The sequence below is a fragment of the Leptonotus elevatus genome, chromosome 18 (assembly GCF_054856555.1).
Source record: "Leptonotus elevatus isolate MCC_2025b chromosome 18, RoL_Lele_1.0, whole genome shotgun sequence".
Lineage (NCBI taxonomy): Eukaryota > Metazoa > Chordata > Actinopteri > Syngnathiformes > Syngnathidae > Leptonotus > Leptonotus elevatus.
In genome coordinates this window covers 2,091,187-2,112,955 of record NC_141256.1, presented here as the reverse complement: position 1 = coordinate 2,112,955, position 21,769 = coordinate 2,091,187, and the positions used below count along the sequence as shown (strand labels likewise).

Sequence of the window (21,769 nt, the reverse complement as noted above, 5' to 3'; positions counted from 1 at the left end):
CGCAGAAAACAAAAAACGTTTTCTATCAGAACCAAAACATCTATTTCCAAAAGTTTCACTTCAACTCGTCACCATGGCCACAATCTTTGCTCACTAGACATCAAATTCGCACATTTTGTAGTCACAAGGGTCTGCTTTCAGACAAACCCACTTTTATTTGGCTAAGGTGTCATTTAGTACCTTTATTTCACTTTAAGCGAGGAGAAGTCTGACTTTTTCGCCTACCTTTTCCATGTTAATTTCGGCGCCTTTCTCTCTTCATTTTTTATAAATCATAAGTTTTCAACCTGCTCTAATTTGGTCATTTTTCATCCGATTAAAAAAATGAGAACATGCTCGCGTTCCCCAAACCCTTGCCGTTCTAATCTGCATCTTCAACCGTTAAGTTGTGAGAGGCTTTTGTTCGAGGTGTGCATATCTCATGCTTTTGTGTTGAATGTGTGTGCGTGATGTCTCCATGTTCAACACCAATGTGGTGCGTGAATGTGCATGTTTCTTAAGATACGTTTAGTTTATGTTGATTATGGTTAACTTCCACATTTCTTGACCGATTTCAATGGTTTAAATTTTAAACTGTTCAGCTCATTTACATTAAAAAAATACATTGAAAAAAAACGCAACATTATTATAATTTTTTTTAAAGGCAATTGAACGGACTGCTATTTAAATAGTGCTTTTTTAGCTATACTGCCTGGTCTCTCACGTCTGCATAGCAACTGCCTCAACCAATCATCTCTCTTACTGTTGAGCTCAACTCTCCCCCTTTTTTTCTTGGTGTACTCAAGGCTTGGCCTATGTACGACTACTACTATTGCAAATACTATTACTACTACTACTATCTTGGACATATGATTAGGTACGCCCAGGATTCTGGTCAATTAATTAGGTACACCCTGGATTCTCGCCACTCCGCCCACGCAGGGCGGCGGCCATCTTGGCCAATTAATTAGGTACACCAAGGATTCTCTCCCCTCCGCCCACCCAGGGCGGCGGCCATCTTGGCCAATTAATTAGGTACACCAAGGATTCTCGCCACTCCACTCGCCCCGGATGGCGGCCATCTTGGCCAATTGATTAGGTACGCCAAGGACTCTCTCCCTCTCGCCCACCCGGGTCGCCGGCCATTCGACTACTACTAAAATTACTACAACTACTAATACTACTACTACTACGAGTACTTGCTACTACTATACTACTACTACTATTGCTCCAAGTATTGCGTCTTTCCACCTTGCAAGAGTCAGCAGGCCCATTCAAAATTTTCGCGGACATTTTTCTAGTTATTATTATTATTTTTAAATGAAATGGAATGGACTGCTATTTAAATAGTACTTTTTCAGCTATACTGCCTGTTCTCTCACTTTTGCAAAGCAACTGCCTCAGCCAATCATCTCTCTCACTGTTGAGCTCAACTCACCCCCTTTTTTTCTTGGTGTACTCAAGGCTTGGCCTATGTACGACGACAACTATTGCAAATACTATTACTACTACTACTATCTTGGCCAATTGATTAGGTACGCCAAGGACTCTCTTCCCCTCGCCCACCCGGGTCGGCGGCCATCTTGGCCATTTGACTACTACTAAAATTACTACAAACGAAAAATCCTACTAATAATACTGTCTCCAACATGTTAAAGTCCAATGTGTGTGCGTGAATGTGCATGTTTCTTAAAGCGACATTAAGATACTTTTAGTTTATGTTGATTATGGTTAACTTACACATTTCTTGACCGATTTCAATCGTTTAAATTTTAAACTGTTCAGCTCATTTAAATGTTTTTAAATACATTTAAAAAAAAAAGCTTGGCCAATTGATTAGGTACACCAATGATTCTCTTCCCCGCGCCCACCCGGGGCGGCGGTCATCTTGGCCAATTGATTAGGTACACCCAGGATTCTCGCCACTCCGCTCGCCCAGGGCGGCGGCCATCTTGGTCAATTGATTAGGTACGCCAAGGACTCTACCCTCCTCGCCCACCCGGGTCGGCGGTCATCTTGGCCATTTGACTACTACTAAAATGACTACAAACGACAAGTCCTACTAATAATACTACTACTACTACAAGTACTTGCTACTACTAAAAGTCCTACTACTGTACTACTACTACTATTGCTACAAGTATGGCGTCTTTCCACCTTACAAGAGTCAGCAGGCCCTAGTTTTTATTAAATTTTTTTCCTTTATTGTTATTGTGAGATTGTTGTGTACTGTGATGATGTTTGTTTGCTTAATGTTTGCCATGTTTGGCTTGTGATTTCAATTTGTTCAATTTGTAAAATAAAAGACACAAAAAAAAAAAAAAAAAAAAGGTTGCTCCGTGATCTGTTTCTACTTCGGTACAATAAAGTAAAAAAAGAAAGAAAAAGAAGCTGTTTCTTCTTTGGTTGTTGCTTCAAGTCTTTCCGGTGCACTGCTGTTGATATAGTGCCTCCATAATGGCGCAACGCTGCAACTGCAGTTGAAATACGTTGCTGCCAAGCTGGAGCGCTGCGGCTGTGTTGAGCCATATTATAGCGTATTTCCACTGGAGCCCAGCACTGCACTGCTCAGCTTGCTGGCGGGTGAGCTCAGCCCAACCCACGCACGCACTGTGTTTCCACCTCCAATATGCACCTGGGACGCTGGGCGGAAGTAGCGCAAAACCGGCTGTGATACAATAGTAGAGCGCGGGAAACAACACATAACAAAAACACGGAAGCCATGGAGGACGACGCTGCCCGGTATTGGTTTCTCGTTCTATTTTTTGTGGTGCTTCAGATGTGGCGCTTCTTCAGAGCTCGCAACGCAAGGAGGATCGCCGCCACAAAGAAAAGGACAATGTTTTATCGTCGGAAGGCCCTCGAGGCTATACACGCTGATAGCAGTGGGAGCAAAGAAGAAGGTGAACACTTGTCGAAAAGGACACGGCTGGTAAGTAGTTTTTTTCCCCCTCGCCGATGTCCATTACTGATGGCATTACAGGACCGACCGCCCAATCAACTGCCGTGGTGTTTTATGTCATGGGGTGGGCTCACTCTGAGCTCGCTCTTGCCCAACGTAGGCGTAGGGCCGCGAGCAGCTCAGCACGGTGCACTTCCGACACGGTCAGCTGTAATGGAAACGCTCTCCAACACCATGCTGGCTTCGCACGGTGCGGTGCTGGGCTCCAGTGGAAATACGCTATTAGAGGAGGAAGTCGCTCACGAGATGCTGTGACTATCGCGAGACCTACAGCGAGACCAGAAACCCTAACATGGCGGCGCCCTGCTGCTAAGATAGAACTAGCTCTATTATACTAAACTAATCCAAATTTAACCATCATATATCTTGCCTTTTCTCTTCTCTCTTTCATCCGGCAGATCTGCAATACCACCCAATGTGGAGGACCTTGAACGTTTCATCGACGGATATTTTTACAGCTGCGCGATGGAGGATCCTGCCGTCGAGAAACCATCGAAGAAACCCTCTTCGAAGAAGAGGAAAAACGATTCAGCGACGGACACGGACGACCTAACCACCACCACTACGGACGTTTCGGTCAGTGTGCTGGAGTCCATAAATAAAAAACTTGACGTCCTCGGCCTCATCCTCGAGGACGTCAAAGAATTAAAAGTAAGTATGGAATTTATCAGTCAGCAGGTAAGTGTCCTTAAACAGGAAAATGCCGAGTTACATTCTACACTCACGACTGTTTCAGCCGAGCTGGGAACTATGAAAAAAGAAAATAAAACGCTAAAAGAAACAGTTTTAGATGTACAATCCCGTAGTATGCGGGAGAATTTAATATTCTCAGGTATATCTGAGAATACCTCTGATAACCCAGAGGTTGAGATAAAAAAATTTATGACGAATTCATTAAAAATTCCTCAGGAGACGGTAAATAACATCTCTTTTGACCGGGTACATCGGCTTGGAGCCCGTAGAGGCAACAAACCCCGTCCTATTATTGCCAAGTTTGAGCATTTTAAACAGAAATTATTTGTTAAAAGTAAAGGACGGGAGCTTAAAGGGACCTCATTTGGAATGAATGATCAATTCCCGAGAGAGATCAATGAGCGGCGAAAGGTACTGTTTCCTATAATGAAACAAAATAGGCAGGAGGGTAAACGGACTACGATAGCCGTTGATAAGTTATATATCGATGGCCAACTATTCCGGAACCCCAATTCCACTCCCTGGCTGTTCTAATTAGCATTGGTGGAACTAAACTTAGTTTGATTACTAGGTGTATACATATACTGTATATGTGGTTATAAAACCAAAAACATGAATACTTATTATGTTTAGGCTATATTATAAATATAATATTAATACACAACTATATCTAAAGTATATTTATAAAAAACAAAATAAAAAAAATCTCGCTGGGGTTACTGGTGTATTGTTATGTTTAATCCCCTGTTAATTTCCCTCACTTTCACCGCCCTACTCGTTTTTGCACTGTTTTATTTACTTACACGTTACCTTACACGTTACCTTACACGTTACCTTACACGTTACCTTACACGTTACCTTACACGTTACCTTACACGTTACCTTACACGTTACCTTACACGTTACCTTACACATTACCTTACATGTTGCCTTATACGTTACCTCATATTTTATACAAACTATATAAATCACCTAACCACTTTGATTCTATCCTATAACATGCCAGTGGTGGCAAATGGCCTATACAGATATATACATAGGACTGTGTTTATATTATTTGTATGCATAAATTAGTTCTGGTTTCCTGGAATGTTTGTGGCGCTCGCTCACAGGCAAAAAGAATAAAAACTTTAGACCATCTCTTAAAATTAAAAGCAGATATTTGCCTCCTACAAGAAACCCACCTACAAAAATCTGAAGAAAAATTACTTATTGATAAAAAATTTTAGCCAAGCGTACTCTGCCCCTTATAACAGTAGACAAAGGGGAGTCTGTATACTCATACATAAGAATTTACTCTTTACTCTAAATAATACAATAACAGACCCAGAGGGCCGATACATTATTATTCAGGTGACTATATTTAATAAAATATATACATTCGGTAATTTATATGCCCCTAATAATGATGATCCGGCTTTTTTCCATGAATTTTTCTCTAAGCTGTTTGAATTAGCAGCGAACTCTACTATTATTATTGGAGGAGACTTTAACACAACCTTAAATCCATTAATAGATCGTTCTAATAAAACAACATGTATAAGGCGATCACAATCCACAAAAGTAATAGGGGAATATATGGATGACTTTGGCCTCGTCGACAGCTGGAGACTTAAAAACCCAAATAAGAAGGAATTTACCTTCTTTTCCGCTGTGCACCGGTCCTTTTCAAGAATTGATTTTTTTCTTACAAATAATTCTATTGCTGATAAAACCGTTACAAAAATACATCCTATTATTATTAGCGACCATGCACCAGTCTCCCTTTCCCTACAAGTTGATTATACCTTTAAACCACCACCTACATGGCGTTTTAACATCTCACTACTAAACGACGCAGAATTTGACAAAATTATAAGAAAAGAATGGGCAGACTTTTTGGAAATAAATGACTCTCCAGACCTATCTCCAGCTCTTCTCTGGGAAGCCGGGAAAGCAGTAATTAGAGGTAAAATTATATCATATTCATCTTATAAAAAGAAACAGGATCAAAAATTAGAAAAAGACTTGGAAGATAAAATTAAACAACTGACGGATGAGTACGCAATAAACCCAAATAACCAAATATGGACTGACTTACAAAATACAAAAATACAGTTAGACGATATGTTAACTAAAAAGACAGAGTTTATAATACAACAATTGAGATACAACAACTTTGAATATAATAACAAATCAGGTAAATTTCTTGCAAACCAACTTCAACGTAATCGGGAAAAATCGCTTATAACGGCTATTAAAGGTACAACTGGTGAATGTACACAATCACCAGAAGAAATTAATCAAATTTTTTATAATTATTATCACAACTTATACTCAGAAACTAATAAACCTAACCCAGAGCATATTGAGGCATTCCTCAGTAGCTTAAGTATACCTCAGGTAACTACTGAATATAAAGATATGTTAGATGCACCACTTACTATAAACGAGTTGTACAGTGCTCTAGATAGTATGCCAAATGGCAAAGCACCCGGCCCGGATGGTTATCCGGCTATATTTCTAAAGCACTTCTGGTCAATGCTTGCTCCACTATTCTTAAGAGTAGTAACAGAAATTAAAACTAATGGTCACATACGCCCACACATGAATACAGCAGCAATTAAACTTTTATTAAAGCCAGAAAAAGACCCCACCCTTCCATCAAGTTACCGTCCGATTTCACTAATTAACACTGATATTAAAATTATCACTAAGGCTTTTACATCTAGATTAGAAACAGTAATCCCGACAATCATTCATAGCGACCAAACAGGCTTTATTAAAGAGCGTCACTCTACTAATAATATTAGAAGGCTCTTTAACCTTATTAGTATGTCACAGCGGCATGATAAAAAGGCAGTTATTATATCATTGGATGCAGAAAAAGCTTTTGATAAAGTTAACTGGTCCTTCCTCTTTGCTGTTTTAAATAAATTTGGCTTTGGGAAGTCATTTATTCACTGGGTGTCAGTATTATATGATTCTCCTAAAGCTACTGTTACTACTAATGGGATTATATCTAAGAGTTTTACTCTACAGAGAGGCACAAGACAGGGATGCCCACTGTCGCCTTTATTATTTGCAATATTTATTGAACCGCTTGCATTAGCCATACGCCAGGAAAGAATGATTCAAGGAATTCACTCTGGGGTAACAGAACATAAAATTAATCTATATGCCGATGATATTTTACTTTATTTAGAAAAGCCTGCTATTTCATTAGGGGAAGTATTTAACTTAATAACTAAATTCTCACAGTTATCAGACTATTCTATTAACTGGACAAAATCAACACTTCTACCTATTACAGAAAATTCATGGAACCCTGCAAGCCAGGACCCATACTACTCATTTCCTATAGGTAATTTAAAATACTTAGGCATAAAAATCTCACCTAAATTAACTGATTTAGTTAATTTAAATTTCACTCCACTTCTGGATAGCATTTATAGTGACTTGGAGCGCTGGAATAATCTTCCTATTTCTCTAATAGGACGAATAGCCACTATTAAAATGAAAGTTTTACCCAAAATAAACTATTTTTTCTCAATGATTCCATTTAAACCTACGGCTAACTGGTTCCAGTTGTTGGACTCAGCCGTTACAAAATTTTACTGGGAAAAAAAAAGAAGCAAAGATTAGTCTATCTACTCTTCAGAAAAATAAATCCAAAGGAGGTCTAGAGGCACCAAATTTTATGCACTATTATATAGCCAACCAGCTACAATACATTATTTTATGGGCACAACCCAATAGAGATACTAACTGTTGGCTGGAACTAGAACAGAAGGATTGTAATAACCTCAGACTCCTAGATTTACTCTTTATTACAACATCGATTAAGCGCCATAACTGCTTTAAAAATCCAATGATTTCCGCCACCCTGACTGCCTGGTGGAAGGCACTAGAAATGACAAAAGCCAAAGTGGAGCCCAGCGGGCTTTCTCCCCTATGGCATAACCCCGACTTTCAAATTAACAACCAATCGTTTTATTTGAATGTGTGGGAGCAGAAAGGAATTACACATCTCCACCATCTCTTCTCAGATAATATGTTTATATCATATACATCCTTGCTCCAAAAATATAAAATAAAAAACGGAAACTTTTTACATTATTTGCAAGTTAAAAGTATGATAAAGAAACAAATTCCAACACTCCAGGGTACGCTCCAACCGCCTGTTTTAGCTAAAGATATTACCAAGCTTTCTCCGACAACAACAAAAAAACTCTCAAAAATATATAAGTTACTTTCATATACTGATAAAACGTCTTTACCCATCTCAAAATGGGAAACAGACTTGTCTATAGCTCCGGAATCTGTCTTTTGGATTCAAGTTTGTGAAAATGTTTTTAAAATGACAAAACACACAAATTTACAACTTATCCAATATAAAATTATTCACAGAACATACATTACTCAATATATGATGAAGAAAATGGGACTCTCAGACTCCGACATTTGTCTCCAGTGTTTACAAAACACTACAGACACTTATTTTCATGCTTTATGGTTATGTACTCCGGTTATGTGTTTCTGGACTAAAGTCTTAGAAAAACTTTCCGCTGTCTTGGACTGTAGGATACCGTTCTCTCCAAACTTGTGTTTGCTAGGTGACTTAACAACAATTGACTTACCACATAAACAATTTCAATCTATACTTGTAGCCCTTACTATCGCAAAAAAAACAATTCTTGTTAACTGGAAAAATAAACAAACTTTGAATATCGACCAATGGTCTAACCTCCTCATAAATCATATTTTAATGGAAAAAATATCTGCCTCAAATAAAAACCAAATGTCAAAATTTAAAGAAACATGGTCTACGTATATAGAATTTTTTAACCTAAACTTGGATTTTAATTCTGCCTGTTAGCGAGAGCCACAGCAGCGTTATAACTTGCATTGATGTTTCTGTATTAGGCAATTTGTAACTAATGGTTGTGTTTCTATAGTCAGGAACCCGGCTGCTGCCAGCGGGATCGAGCGGATTCACCTCCGATGGGCACCAGGGGTTGATATTCGGATTCACGGCATGCCAGTGGGTTAATTCTGTGGGTGCTGTCCCCCCTGGCGGGGAGTGGGCGGGTCTGCCCCTCTGTTGGCTGCTGGGTGGCGGCTGCGTCTTGGCCGTTCCCTGGGTCTCTTGGGGGGTGCTGCGTTGCGGGGCTTTCCCTGGTGTCGGGGGCGGCGCCGTTCCGGCGCGGTCCGTCGCTCTGGGCCCGGCGACGCGGTTCGGGGCCTGTGGGCCGCCGGGGTGCCCGGTGGTTCCCTCTCCCCTCCCCCTTCCTCCCCCTTGCTGCCTCTCCCTCCTCGCCTCTCCCCGCCCGTCCTCCGCCTCCCTGTCCCCTCTCCCTCGTCGCCCTTCCTCCTCCTCTCCCCCTCTCCTTGCGTCCCTGCCGCTGCCCCCTGCCCTTCTTGTCGTCCCCTTCCCTCCTCCCTTCCCCTTCCCCGGTACGCCTTCCTTCCCCTCCCCTGGGCCGGGGGCTCCATCCATGGCCCGGGTCTCGGTGCTATGGGGGCCGGCGGGGGTGGCTGGGGTTTGGTGTCGTGCCCGCCCCGCTCCGGTGGGCGTCCTGACACCTCGGGCGGGACCCAGTATCCGGGGGGCGAGCCCTATCGCCCCGCCGGACGGGTCCCATATGCCCGCCGGGGTCCTGGTGGGGTGGGTGGGGGCTTGGTGGGCCGGTGCGCCTCCTGCCCCCGCCCGGTTGGGGGGGGCCCCGCTGGTCACACCTCTTAACTCACTACACTAGGTTTGCACAATACACTTTTATAGACATATAGGGCACATAACACACTTTGGGGGGTGGGGTAGGGTGGAAACACCGTCTTCACCCTACAACTCCCCTCCAATTTTAATACACCACACAACTTGTGGGTGGGGGGGGGGGCTTGTGGGGGTGCCATCGGTTGGGGGCCGCAGTATAGAGCAGTGCTGCGGTCCCCTGTCCGTGTCGCCACCCGCCCATCCCCCCCCCCCCCCCCGCCCTATCTATTTTTTTTAATGCACCACATACACTCAGCAACATGCTTGAGTGGCGGGTGGATCGGAGCGTGGGAATATCATTTCCATCGGCTCCGGTTCACCTGCTCCTAATTTTAATGCACCACACACACACACTTGTATATACACTGGGTGGGGTCACATTCACGGTTTAGGGGTAGAGTTCGCCAGTCCGCGAGCTGGCGGACTCAGTAACAGGGGTTAATTTTCACAAAGAACGCTGGGGTGCCTGGTGGGCCTGCAGTGCCCCGTCCTGCTGCGTTGGGCCGGGGGCGCGGGCCGTGTTGGGGCGGGGGGCGCTCCTGCTCCTGGGTTTGCTCTCCGGCCGGTGGCCCTGGTGGGGCCCGGGGGTCGTCCTTTGGCGCTGCCGCGGCCTGGGGGGCCATGAGGTGTTGCGCTTGCTCTGTTCCGGCGGGGGTCGACGGCTCCCCTCTTTGGTGGAGATTTTCATGCATGCCAGATCCACCACACCAGCATCTACCGAAACTCAGACACAATCTGTTTCCTCCTCAGGTTATTGAATCGGTGGAGGCTGGTGTCTCGGATCTCACGCGGCTTCGTCTGTCCTTCCTTCCTTTTCTCGGTCTCTCCGTTGGTCTCTTGAGGCCTCCCTGATTTTATGTTTTTTGGATTTGTTGGGGTCTGGATGTTTCTTGGGCTGGGGAGGAGTTCTGGTGGGGGGTGTCTGGTCGGTGCTGGATTTCACCTTCCTTGGTTTTCTTCGGTCCCCTCGGGTCTCCTGGTGTTCGATTTAGGTGAACGGTATGAGATTTTTTTTCTAATAGGTTTTCTGGTGAGCTAACAAATACACACACGCACGCACGCACGCACGCACGCACATACACATACTCACCCACACACACAAAAAAAAAAATATATGTATGTATGTATGTATATATATATGTATATATGTATGTATATATGTGTATATATATATATATATATATATTTAAAAAAAAAAAAAAAAAAAAAAAAAAGAGCAATGATGATGACATTTCCGAATGAACAATACTGAGCTCTTAAAAAAAGAGAAAAAAAAAAGAAAAAAAAAAAAAAAAAAAAAAAGGAAATACGCTATTAGTCGCTCAGGCTGGAGGCGGCGAACAAATTAGGTGGTGGTGGCCGCCTCCAAATTTTCTACGTAGAAAAAACCCTGTTCTGGTTTATGCATAATCCAAAAAGTTGGGTCGTGCTAAAAATAAGTAAAGCAAATAATATAATAATAAAGAAAATGAATACATAAATACATGTTTGTTCAGTGGGTTAGTCATTTGACCAAACTTTTGGTTTGCAAAGTAAATAAATAACCTAAAACATTGGGCCTGCCACCCCCCTCCCTAAAATGGGTTGTTATGTGAATTTTTTGTTTGACCCAACTTTTTGATTGACATAAATCAACAAAAACACTGACTACGTTTACATGCAGGCAATATTTGGGTTTCTGGAACGGAATAACACGTTTACAGCCGCAAGATGACAGAGTTACCCCTGTATACATGCCGTTTGGAATAACCCGATGTAAAGGACCAAAGCACGGACGACGTCATGGCAGATATAGACGTCGTTTCCACTTCTAACGGTCAATAAAATACATTATATTCATGTCACTCACCACGCTGAATAAGTAGTCCGTTTCCTACTCGCGCCAGAAGTGCTGTTCTTGTCGGTACACACCAGAAGCACGGACTTACTCGTTTGGATAAAGTGTGTGTGCCATCTAATGTTCCTACACGTGTATTGGTGAACACTGCAAGCTGGTAACAAACATTGTTTAAGCTTTACGAGTGATGTCGTGTCACAAACTGGCATTTTCGTCATAGAGGCACAATATAACGTGACAACGCCGCAGAGAGATCAATGTATTCAAGCGAGGCCCGTGTAGGACGTCATTACTACAAAGACCAAGATTCCTTGCGAGTAAAAATAAACGAAGAAGAGGAAAAGGAGACGAAGAAGAGATTGTGAGCATGCGCACAACAAAAAGCAATTCCCCGTTGATTCAAGGTATTCCGATTGTGTTTATATGAACCAGTATTCAGGTTATGAAAGCCAAGGGGCTAAATCGGGTTTTTAGAAACCCGAATAAGAGCATATTCCGGTTATTGCGCATGTTTCAAAAGGGTTTTTAAAGGGTTATTGCCTGCATGTAAACGTAGTCATTGTAGCGGTGCCTTTTTGACCCAATTTATTTTAGACCTTTTTTTTTCATGCTCAACCCAAAAAGTTGAGTCGCCCCCCAAAATAATTGTTTTGTTACAAAAAAAAGAAAAGGAAAAAAAAGTTGTTTGGTGGGTTATTCATTTGACCCAACTTTTTGGTTTAAATAAATAAACCAAAACATTGGGTCGGTCCCTTTTTGACCCAATTAGGGTTATTTTTGGCCCATCTGTTTTTAGTGTGTATGCCAAACTTTTAAACAATGCATAAATAAATAATTATTGTATAAAATTACTTTTTAAGGGAAAGGGATGTCCCATATTTCTGTAGCATGTAACACATGCGCTTTATGTGACGAGAGTGCTTTGAGGGCAAGCTTCCAATCTGCAATGACCCTGTCAGGCCTCATTGCAGGCAAAGGCCTTTTCAACCTGTCACAAATTCTTACCAAAGTAGTTAATTCCATCCCAAAAAAACCCTCTGTCATTGGGCCTAATTTTTTGAAGAAAAGTCAGTGCCTGAGTAGTTCTGAGTTAAAATGGATGTTTCTACATATCAAAATCAAACCATTTGCTGTTACAAGACACCCTAAATGTAATCTAATAAGAGCCATGGATTTGGTAACACTTCAGTTTTAATGCTATCACACTGATGTTGCTCTCCCTTTGTCAAGGCAGGCTGACATGATGGAAATCACAGTTGTAATCTGAGGCCAAAGGGAAATGGATGATTGTATGTATACAGTCTGACCATGGAAGTCATTTCACATTTTTTTCAAGCCTCTTTTTCAGAGGTCTGCACTTGACCGAACATCCGTAGCCTGGTGTTGTCCGAGAGTTGGTTGGACAACCACATGATCAAAGGGTAGGAGTGCTAGAGTATATAAGCTTGAATGTGCCGAATCCTTTTTCTTGACGGTGGGGGCAAAAGCAAGCCAGACATGCCCGGTATTTCATGACTGGTCTGGACCCAGTGTAGTAGCACTAAGTTTAATAAATGAACCCATTGTCCCGCGTGCAGCCCGCGTTGCGGCTGCGGCAACCTCAAAACCTCTCCAGCGCGCCAAACGCCTCTCCAACTCGGGGCACCACGCGGCTCCCGGTGGAGGACGGTATATTCCCTCGCACACCTGGACAAGGCGGTGGCAGATCCCTCCCACCGCCAACCGAATTAATGCTGAATTTAAGGACATTACTAAGACCTGGTCAGTCCTAATTGTTAATAAGATGTTCTGGGTGAAAACGATCAGCTCTCAAAATAGTGTGCTCATTATAGTATAAAACATTATAAACTGAATACTATTTCAACAATGTTGACAAAATGCAATAAAATAAACTGCATCAGAATATTCTGAATTAGAAAGCCAGGAACTCCAGCCTGGTCACGTGATCTGGCTTCAAGGATGCTCACAAACAGGACACTTTTTTGCCTCTTCTGCTCAAGACGATTTCCAAAGATGAACTTGTCACTGGCATGCATAAATAATTTTGTGCTAGTTTAGAAAGTCGGGGGTAAACCTTGTGCAATTCCCCCCAACACCAGTCCTCTGGATCCAAAATGTTAGATTGAAGGTAGGACAAAAGCATCGGTTTCATCGTCTTCAGTTGTTAGTATGGTGTTACTGAGCAGGTGGAGGGTGGGTTTGATGAAAGAGCCACTGATGTATGTCTCTTCTGAGAGAGCACCAGTGACCTCTACCAGTGGAACAAGTGTCTTGTTGATGGACTGTAGCATATCTATGTCCTTCCATATGCGGATGTAATGTCTGAGCTTTTTGTTTGCAGGAAGAACCTGGGCAATGGCTTTCTGCTGATGCAAGATGTGCAGTAAAATGCCGAATTTGACCGAATAACAGACATGCTATTTGTCTAAACATTGAGACCTTTTCCTGTAGTCTTTTTGTTTTGTTTTTAAGGTATCATATACATAAACAGAGTCAAAGTAATTTGCCTATGTTAAAATTAAATTTAATATGCTGAATGTTCAAACTAATTTAAATGACTACTGTTACATACTAGTACCTGTTAGAGTAGACAATATTTGTATTCTACTCTTTGCGTGTTCAATTAACTGAATGGTGAGATTCTGGTGAAGAAGTCCCTTTGCAAAGGTATCGTTATAACAGAAGCTTCTGGTCACACAAATGAAGTCACCCAAACAGTGTTCTGTTCAAAAGTGTGCTCCTCCTTCAGCCCACAGTACATTTATTTGCAACTCAGTGAATACAAGAAAATCCCCCCTTCTGTTCCCATCAGCAAGTTCAGCAAGTTCCCATAGGTATAAATCAGATTAGAGAAAAACAATAATACATCAGCCTGTCCCTCCCCTCTTCCGACTGAGACCGGTACTAGACTACACTCCCTTCTAGATAACAGTGGAAGAGAAACCCGTTGCCCTTTTCTTCTCAGGCGAAAGAGACAGATAAGAATACAATACTATTCATTGAGCCATACTGAGTTAACATAATTATACCTACATCTACACAGTTATAACTAAATTCAAAATGGTTAAAATATAAAGTAAAACAGTAAAAATGTTAACAATGTCAACATTCCTTCAATTGGGCTCTAAAAAGAGCCCAAAACAAACATTTTTACAAAAAGATGCCAGCAGGATCCTCGTCCCTCTCATTGGATGCGATAGAAGACACGTATGATTTAGCAGAAGCCACCATCATATGAGAGGACTTATTTTGTACATCATGTTTTTCAATAGCAGTGGTAATAAGTCTTTGGCAAAGAGAACGAATACATGGTATTAAACAACATCCACAAATTGTTAATAATGCAGTGAAAACAGCTGCAGATATCAAAATTGAGGAAATCAAAGCTTTATAGCGGCCAAACACATTCATCCAATTATCCCATACAGAAGTATCTACACCGGATTGCTCTTTCATTTTCTTATTGAGTGTTCGCAGCCCTTCAATTGCAATTGTCAGACTTCCATCTGGAGCAGTATTGTTAGGAATAAAAGTGCAACACTGATTTCCAAACATTGAGCAAACTCCGCCCTTTTCTGCCAGTAACATATCTAGTGCAATTCGATTTTGGAATGTCATCAAAGATGTAGCGGCTAACTGGCCGCGTACAGCCTCAAAGCCAGACTGAGTCCAATTTCCTAGCCTTTGTACATTATAATGTATATAATTAATTCTATCTACATTTTTGTTTATGGTGCACCACCAGCAAATTATAGATTCGAATCCTGAGAGTACTTGATCAGTTAATTTGTATTCATCTGGCACACCTCTTGGTACTCCAATTGCATCAATGTAGGTGGGAACATTCTACTCTTGCCAAGAATGTCGTTTGGTCCTCTGAAAAGAAGGAGGTTTTGGTTCCCAATTATCAATCATTTGTAACAGGTTATCAATAGAGATGGGGTAGATTTGTACTGGCATGAGAAGGGTTATGAGGGCACAATATCCTTTTGTATTTAAAGGCAACTTATCAAATATTCTGTTAACACCGCACCACCAGTATATGTCCGCCCTGGATCGTGGTTGGAACTTCTGTCCCACATCTACTATTGACACGCACTGAGTGATGTAATTTAGTTCCCCCAACTGTTCTCCAATACCTGTCATTTTAATACATGAAAAATTACCATTTGCAACTGTGTTTGAAAATACTGGTTTAGTTTTCTGCCAATCGACGAGGGGATACACCTTATCCCATTGCGAGCATTTGACATTGGGGACAGTCTTATTCATTAGTTCCATTACACAGTGATCATCTATTTTAGCCGGAATGATTCTCAATAAAGGACGCGGACCTACACATACCACACAGTTATTTTTATCAGAGGCTCGAGCCGCTTCGTTCACCAATAATAGCCAATTGTTAAATCCTGTTGTAACCCGGAACCTTTCAACTATTCCATCAGTCGGTACGCTGACCGCCTTCACTTCGCTCTCCATTGTGTAGTTAGTCATTTTTGGCTGTTCTAAATTACTCATTGTTTTATTTACGCATACTAAAATGGGGAAATATGGGTCATATCCGGAGAACCAGGCTCACAACAGAAATCCAAAACAGGAGGCGTTATCAATTGTTGTGTTAGGCGACCGTAATTTTCCTTCTGGAAAAGTAAAGGTCATATAGAGTCGACCCCCCATATTACGCAATGTTATTCTTTTGCTAAAGAAGATTGCCTCCTCACTAGTTCCCGGACGCCAGTATCGTCCATCCTGTGTTGTTATTAGAGCATTCCAATCTCGTTGTACATGTCCTGTCAAATACCACCAGTAATTTATCCAATCCCCCCCTTAGTCTGTCTCCCCTACCAAATCCCTTTAAGGATTTAATAGGAATTTTAACAGAAGTGTTTGTATTTGGAGCAACTGTCACAGCAATTGATTTATTATAAGTCCAGAATATGACCCAGGGATTATATGGAGAATTAATACTTCGCTTAATACGATACGTTGTAATTGCGTTCAAAGTTGTGTCAAAAGGCTGACAAAAATACCAAGTCAATATGAGAAGAAATGTCGCGATGCAGCAGACGGATATATGTTTCTGCTTTGAAGCCATCTCGTGATGAAGTTCTTTGTTGAATGAAAAAAGTGTCGCAATAGTTCGTCTCTTCTTTTAAGGTCTCGGGTAGACTGCCGAGACCTTCGATATGTCACCGGGATTATTCTGCCCGAAAATGTGACTCTTCGTAAAATGATTGCCCAGAAAAAGGCACTTGATTTGATCTTAGTTGACTGATGTCCTCAAACGGCTGATGTCCTCAAACGGCAGCTCCGGAACCGGGCACGGATTCAGCTGACGTGGCTCCCAGGTCGGGACATCCGGTGATCGCAGGTCGGATTGCTGAGCCAGCAGGTGTCCCGGCCGGCCTGGTAGATGACAGGTGGTACCAGGTGTCCCCCTTCTTATGCAAGCGCACTGCACAAGACGTTCTTTCAGTTACCCGGTGAGGGCCCGTCCATCTTGGGAAGAACCATTTTCTCTTAGTCACCTTTAACCACACATATTCACAATCATTTATTTCTAAAGGAGCAACTGGCCACTTTTTTGTTAGCTTAGAAAATGTAGATACTAATTGTTTTAGTACTGGAGGTCCTTCAATGTGTGACTCTTCCAGCGGCGTATTTGGAGCCGGAAATGGTCTGTTTTTGTGACCTTCAAATGGAGTCCAGCCTTTAGCTGAGTTTAATGACATTCGCATTCATTAGTGCAAAAGGAAGGGCTTGTAGCCAATTCAAATTTGACGAGGCCAGTGCTTTAGCTAATTTTTCTTTAATATTTCTATTCATTCGCTCAACCTGTCCTTGAGATTGAGGATGATACACTGATCCAAAAGTGTGTCTTAGCCCCAATGCTTGTTCTACTTCCTGTAGATGTTTATTTTTGAAATGAGTCCCATTGTCTGATCTAATTTTCCTGGGAAACCCATGTGATGGTATATAATGATTAATCAAATGTTTTACCACAACCTCTGCTGTCTCAGATTTACATTGATATGCCTCCGGCCATCCGGAAAAGGAATCCACAATTACCAACAAATATCGGTATCCTTCCACTGGTTTAATCATATCTGTAAAATCCATTGAGATTACTTGTCCTGGAGCAGTCACTTCTGGATCATGAGTGCCAGGAGGAGGTTTGGATGTCATTTTACTGTTAAATTTGTTACAAACACTGCAGTCCTGCAGTTCATTTTTAACAATTTGTCTCATGTAAGGATGCCACCAGTTACATAATCGTCTCATTATTTCCTCTGTGCCAACATGGCACAGTCCATGGGCTTCAGAAATTAGATTTTTTAGTTGTTTCTGCGATGGGATATATTTACCTTCTTTTCCGCCATATACCTGTTTCATCCTTTTGTCCGCCTTTTGCCAGCCACACACTCTGTTCTTCCGGACTGGCCTTCTCCTGCCACAGCTTATTTGTTTCTATGGTTAGTTCTTGTCCTAATTCATCTTCGCTCACCATCAATTGAAGTGTTGGGCTGTAGCCCGCTGCTTGTTTTGACGCCTTGTCTGCTGAATCATTTCCTTCTGACACAAAATCATTCTTTTTTGAATGTCCCCTACATTTAATCACAGCCACCGCTCTAGGCAATAGCAAGGCGTCTTTTAGATCAAAAATATCTTGATGGTGTTTGATCGGTGACCCTGAAGCAGTCATGAAATCATTTCTTTGCCATTCTTTTATGGCTTTGTGTATCACTATATGTGCATACGCCGAGTCAGTGTAAATGTTTACAGTTTTATCTTTTGCTATCTTTAGTGCAGCTGTCACTGCCACTATTTCTGCTCTTTGAGCTGACTGTGGCCCTGTGAGTCTATCTGCCACTATCAAGTCAAAAGTTGTTCCAATCATCTGTGTTACTGCAAAACCTGACTGGAGTCCATCATTACCCTTAAAACAACATCCATCAGTAAATAACGTCATTTCTGCGTCGTCTATCGGGATGTCGTAAAGGTAATTTCTCAGTGAGTTTTCTTCCAAAACACGCTGAGTGCAGCAGTGGGATTGTCCCTCCAACATGCCTTCTGCCATGTTAATTCCCTCATGTACAAACAAAATGTGAGGTTGTGTCAGGACTGATTCAATCTTTCTCTGTCGTCCCCCCGTCATAGTAAATGCTTGGCTGGTTACGTACTGCACTGTACTATGTGATGTACGTACTGTAAGCGGGTGATGTAGCACAATATGAGATGTTTTCTGAATCAAGCGAGCTAGTGCTGAAGCAAAAGCTGCACAAAGAGGATGACGCTGTTCATATTTCTCAAGAGGTGTTGATGCATAAAGACAAACATGTCTATTACCATCTTCCCCCTTCCGAAAAAGAACAGCCGACACACTGCTGGATTTTTCAGAAACATCAAGGAAAAACATGTTTTTGTAATCAGGGACGACAAGAGCCGCTGCCGATGACAAAAACTGTTTCAGCAGAACAAAAGAGTTCTCAGCAGCTTGTGTCCAATTTAGAACATGCGACAGGTTCCTCATTCCTTTTTCATTCACTAATTGTCTGAGAGAGTGAGTCAGTTCCGCAAAATCCGGAACATGATGTCTGGAGTAGTTACACAGACCCAGAAAAGCCAACATTTGTTTCACATTTGTCGGTTTGGGATGATGCAAGATGTCATCTTTGTGTGACGGAGAAATACCTGTTCCACGCTTTGATATAAGTCGACCCAAGAAGGAAACCTGAGGTCGGGCAATTTGGAGTTTGTCTTTGGAGCACTTCAAACCCACCGAAGCCAGGTGGCTCAAAAGGAGCTGTGTAGCTTGTAGGCAGGACTCCTCAGATGGTGCAGCTAGGAGTAGATCATCTACATATTGCACCAAAAGAACATCAGTAGGAAGTTGGAGAGTTGACAGCAGCTGTCGAAGGGAAGCATTGAAAACTCCAGGAGACAAAACAAAACCCTGTGGTAGCCGGGTATAGGAGTAACACTCATCATTCCACGTAAATGCAAAATACTTCTGCATAGACTAGTGAAGAGGGATACAAAAAAATGCATTTGCAAGATCAATGCAGGTGAAATGTGTATGCAATGGAGTAATTTGTGACAGCGCAGAATGCGGATTTGGCACCGGGAGTGCAGGTGTACTTTAGCATTAATAGCTCGGAGATCATGCACCATTCGAAATTTACCAGTATTTTTCTTTTCCACTGGGAGAATAGGAGTATTATAGGTAGACTTATCAATTTTACAAAGGACCCCCGCTTTCAGCAAACCCTCAATTGTTACTGAGATGCCAAGTCGCCCTTCATTTTTCATTTTATATTGTTGCACCCAAACGGGGTCATGTTTTAATTCAAAAGTTACTTGAGCAACATTACACAGGCCCACATCAGTCGGGTCAATAGACCACAGTGCAGTAGGCAAGGTTCTCAACATGTCACCAGCAAACTCGCTGTCAGATGTCTCCCTTCCATGATGCCGATCCAAAAGTTGATGTTCTAAAACAGACATGGAGGCAAACAAGTCAGATTTAATCCAATAGGCATCAAGAGATTTGGAATAAAATAAATCTGTGTGTATAGAGTGTTGCCAATCAGTTGCTCTTGTGCAGGTCAGGACAAATGGACCCAAATCTTTTGCCGTATGCCGGGATGACACCATCAGTGAAATATGAGGATGACATGCCAGCATAGATTCATCAGGTGGCTCCGCCATCTTGTACCATCGAGATTGTTCTTCAGTCAGATTAACAGAAAATGCCACGCCGGGTTTTCCTGCAAACAAATCACCGACACGCAACTCCCAGGCGTTGTCAACAACTGTACTAAAAGCTTCACTGTATATCTCATCACTTCTCCTGTCATAGAATAATGTGCAATGCATACAGTCAGAAACCATCTCATATGATCTTAGATTTCTCACCCAAGAAGACCATAGTTTCCAAAAGTTCTCAGCGTCCCTCCAGCCGGAAGAATCAGTGTCAATCTTTGCCCAGTAGATGTCAGCAGGGGTGCATGTCATGGCGTTTTGAGGCATCACTGCAAACTGGGTGGAGACGTTGGATGCGGATTCACCATTACAGTGATGAGTGTGTCCGTCTGGGAACTGAAGTGTAATTCCGTCCGGTCCACACTGGATCAATGGAGCAGTTTTTATGAGAAGATCCCTTCCCAAAAGATTCACAGGACAATTCGCAGCATAGACAAATTTGTGCAAAAAAGTCTGTGAGAAGCACTGTGTGTGAATCGGAGATGTCATATGCAAAACAGTCTGTTCTCCCTTAAATCCAACGAGCGAAATACCATCCGTGGTGAGCGTACTGTCAGGTGGCAACTTCATAATGGTAGAATGTCGAGCTCCAGTATCTACCATAAATGAAAAAACAGTTCCGCCTACCGTCATGTCAATCATTGGCTCCTGCATGCCATGACATGTGAATCCAGGATCCAGTCATTGCGGAAACTGTCCACCAGGTGGCGGCAGGAGCTGTTGGTAAGGCACAGGAGGGTATTGTTGTTGTTGTGATGCAGTCGGGCGTGTGGAAGGGCCCCATGAGCCACGTCCCCTTTGCCGGTAGGAGCCTCGTCCTCTCTGTTGACGCCTCCCCCTTCCTCGCACACGTGGGAACTGCCGGCAGGCATTTGCCCAGTGCCCAGAACGGCCACAACTGAAACACTGGTCTTGGTAAGGAAAAGGCTCTGACTGATACAAAACACACCCTCCCATGACATTATCAGATGATGACATTCCAGTAGAAGCCGGAGGAACAAAATCCTCCTGTTTTTTTAAAGTCTGCAATTGTAAAATCGCCAATTGTTTTTCAGTACTTAAATGTTTTTCAGTTTTTGATTCGACATCTTTTGCATACCTTCTCAAATGGTGTTTCAGATGAGATAACCACCTGTCATGGTCGGTTCCAGGCAAATCCGGATTCGCGTCCATAGCCTGCACAACAGACTTAGGCACACCCCTTAACACCGCAGCTCGAAATATTTGTGAATACAGTGCAGAATCATTTGGCAAGTGACCAGTCTTTAAAGAAAAGTCCACAAGAGCACGGTCAATAAACGCCGCGGCCTCTTCGTCAACTTTGAGAGCAAATATCAAGTCAGAGATGACAACTTCCGGGAGTGGGAACAATTCACCAAGTGCTCCAAACAGCATTAAATAATTATCACGTGATAATGCCTCACCGTCACTCAAAGATGACATCCCTGAATTAGTCATCAACACTTCGAGTTGAGACAGAGGACATGCTTGTGTCAAAAGCGTACGTATATCTCCTGCAGTTAAAATCTGCCCAATCACCTCCCTCTGTAGCGACCGCAGCCAATTCCCCCCCCCCCCCCGTCTGCATCGGAGGAAGTTTTTTTACAAGCACGCACAAATCAGATGGCAAATAGGGTCTATATACAGTAGCCGAATTACCGGTGGCTGGATCCACCTTTGTCAACATGGGCGCTTATGGGAGTTTATCGGATGCGCTAAGGCCACGTTGTCCCATGACGTAACCAACAGCACATGTCAGATCAGCTAACTGTTGTCGAATCTC

The 21,769-nt window shown here is 42.5% G+C and overlaps 1 pseudogene; it reads left to right on the top strand.

Annotated features, from left to right (window-relative positions):
• The window catches only part of LOC147158228 (uncharacterized), a 57,175-nt pseudogene extending 43,565 nt beyond the window's left edge, over positions 1–13,610 (top strand).
• The last annotated feature ends 8,159 nt before the right edge of the window (positions 13,611–21,769 follow it).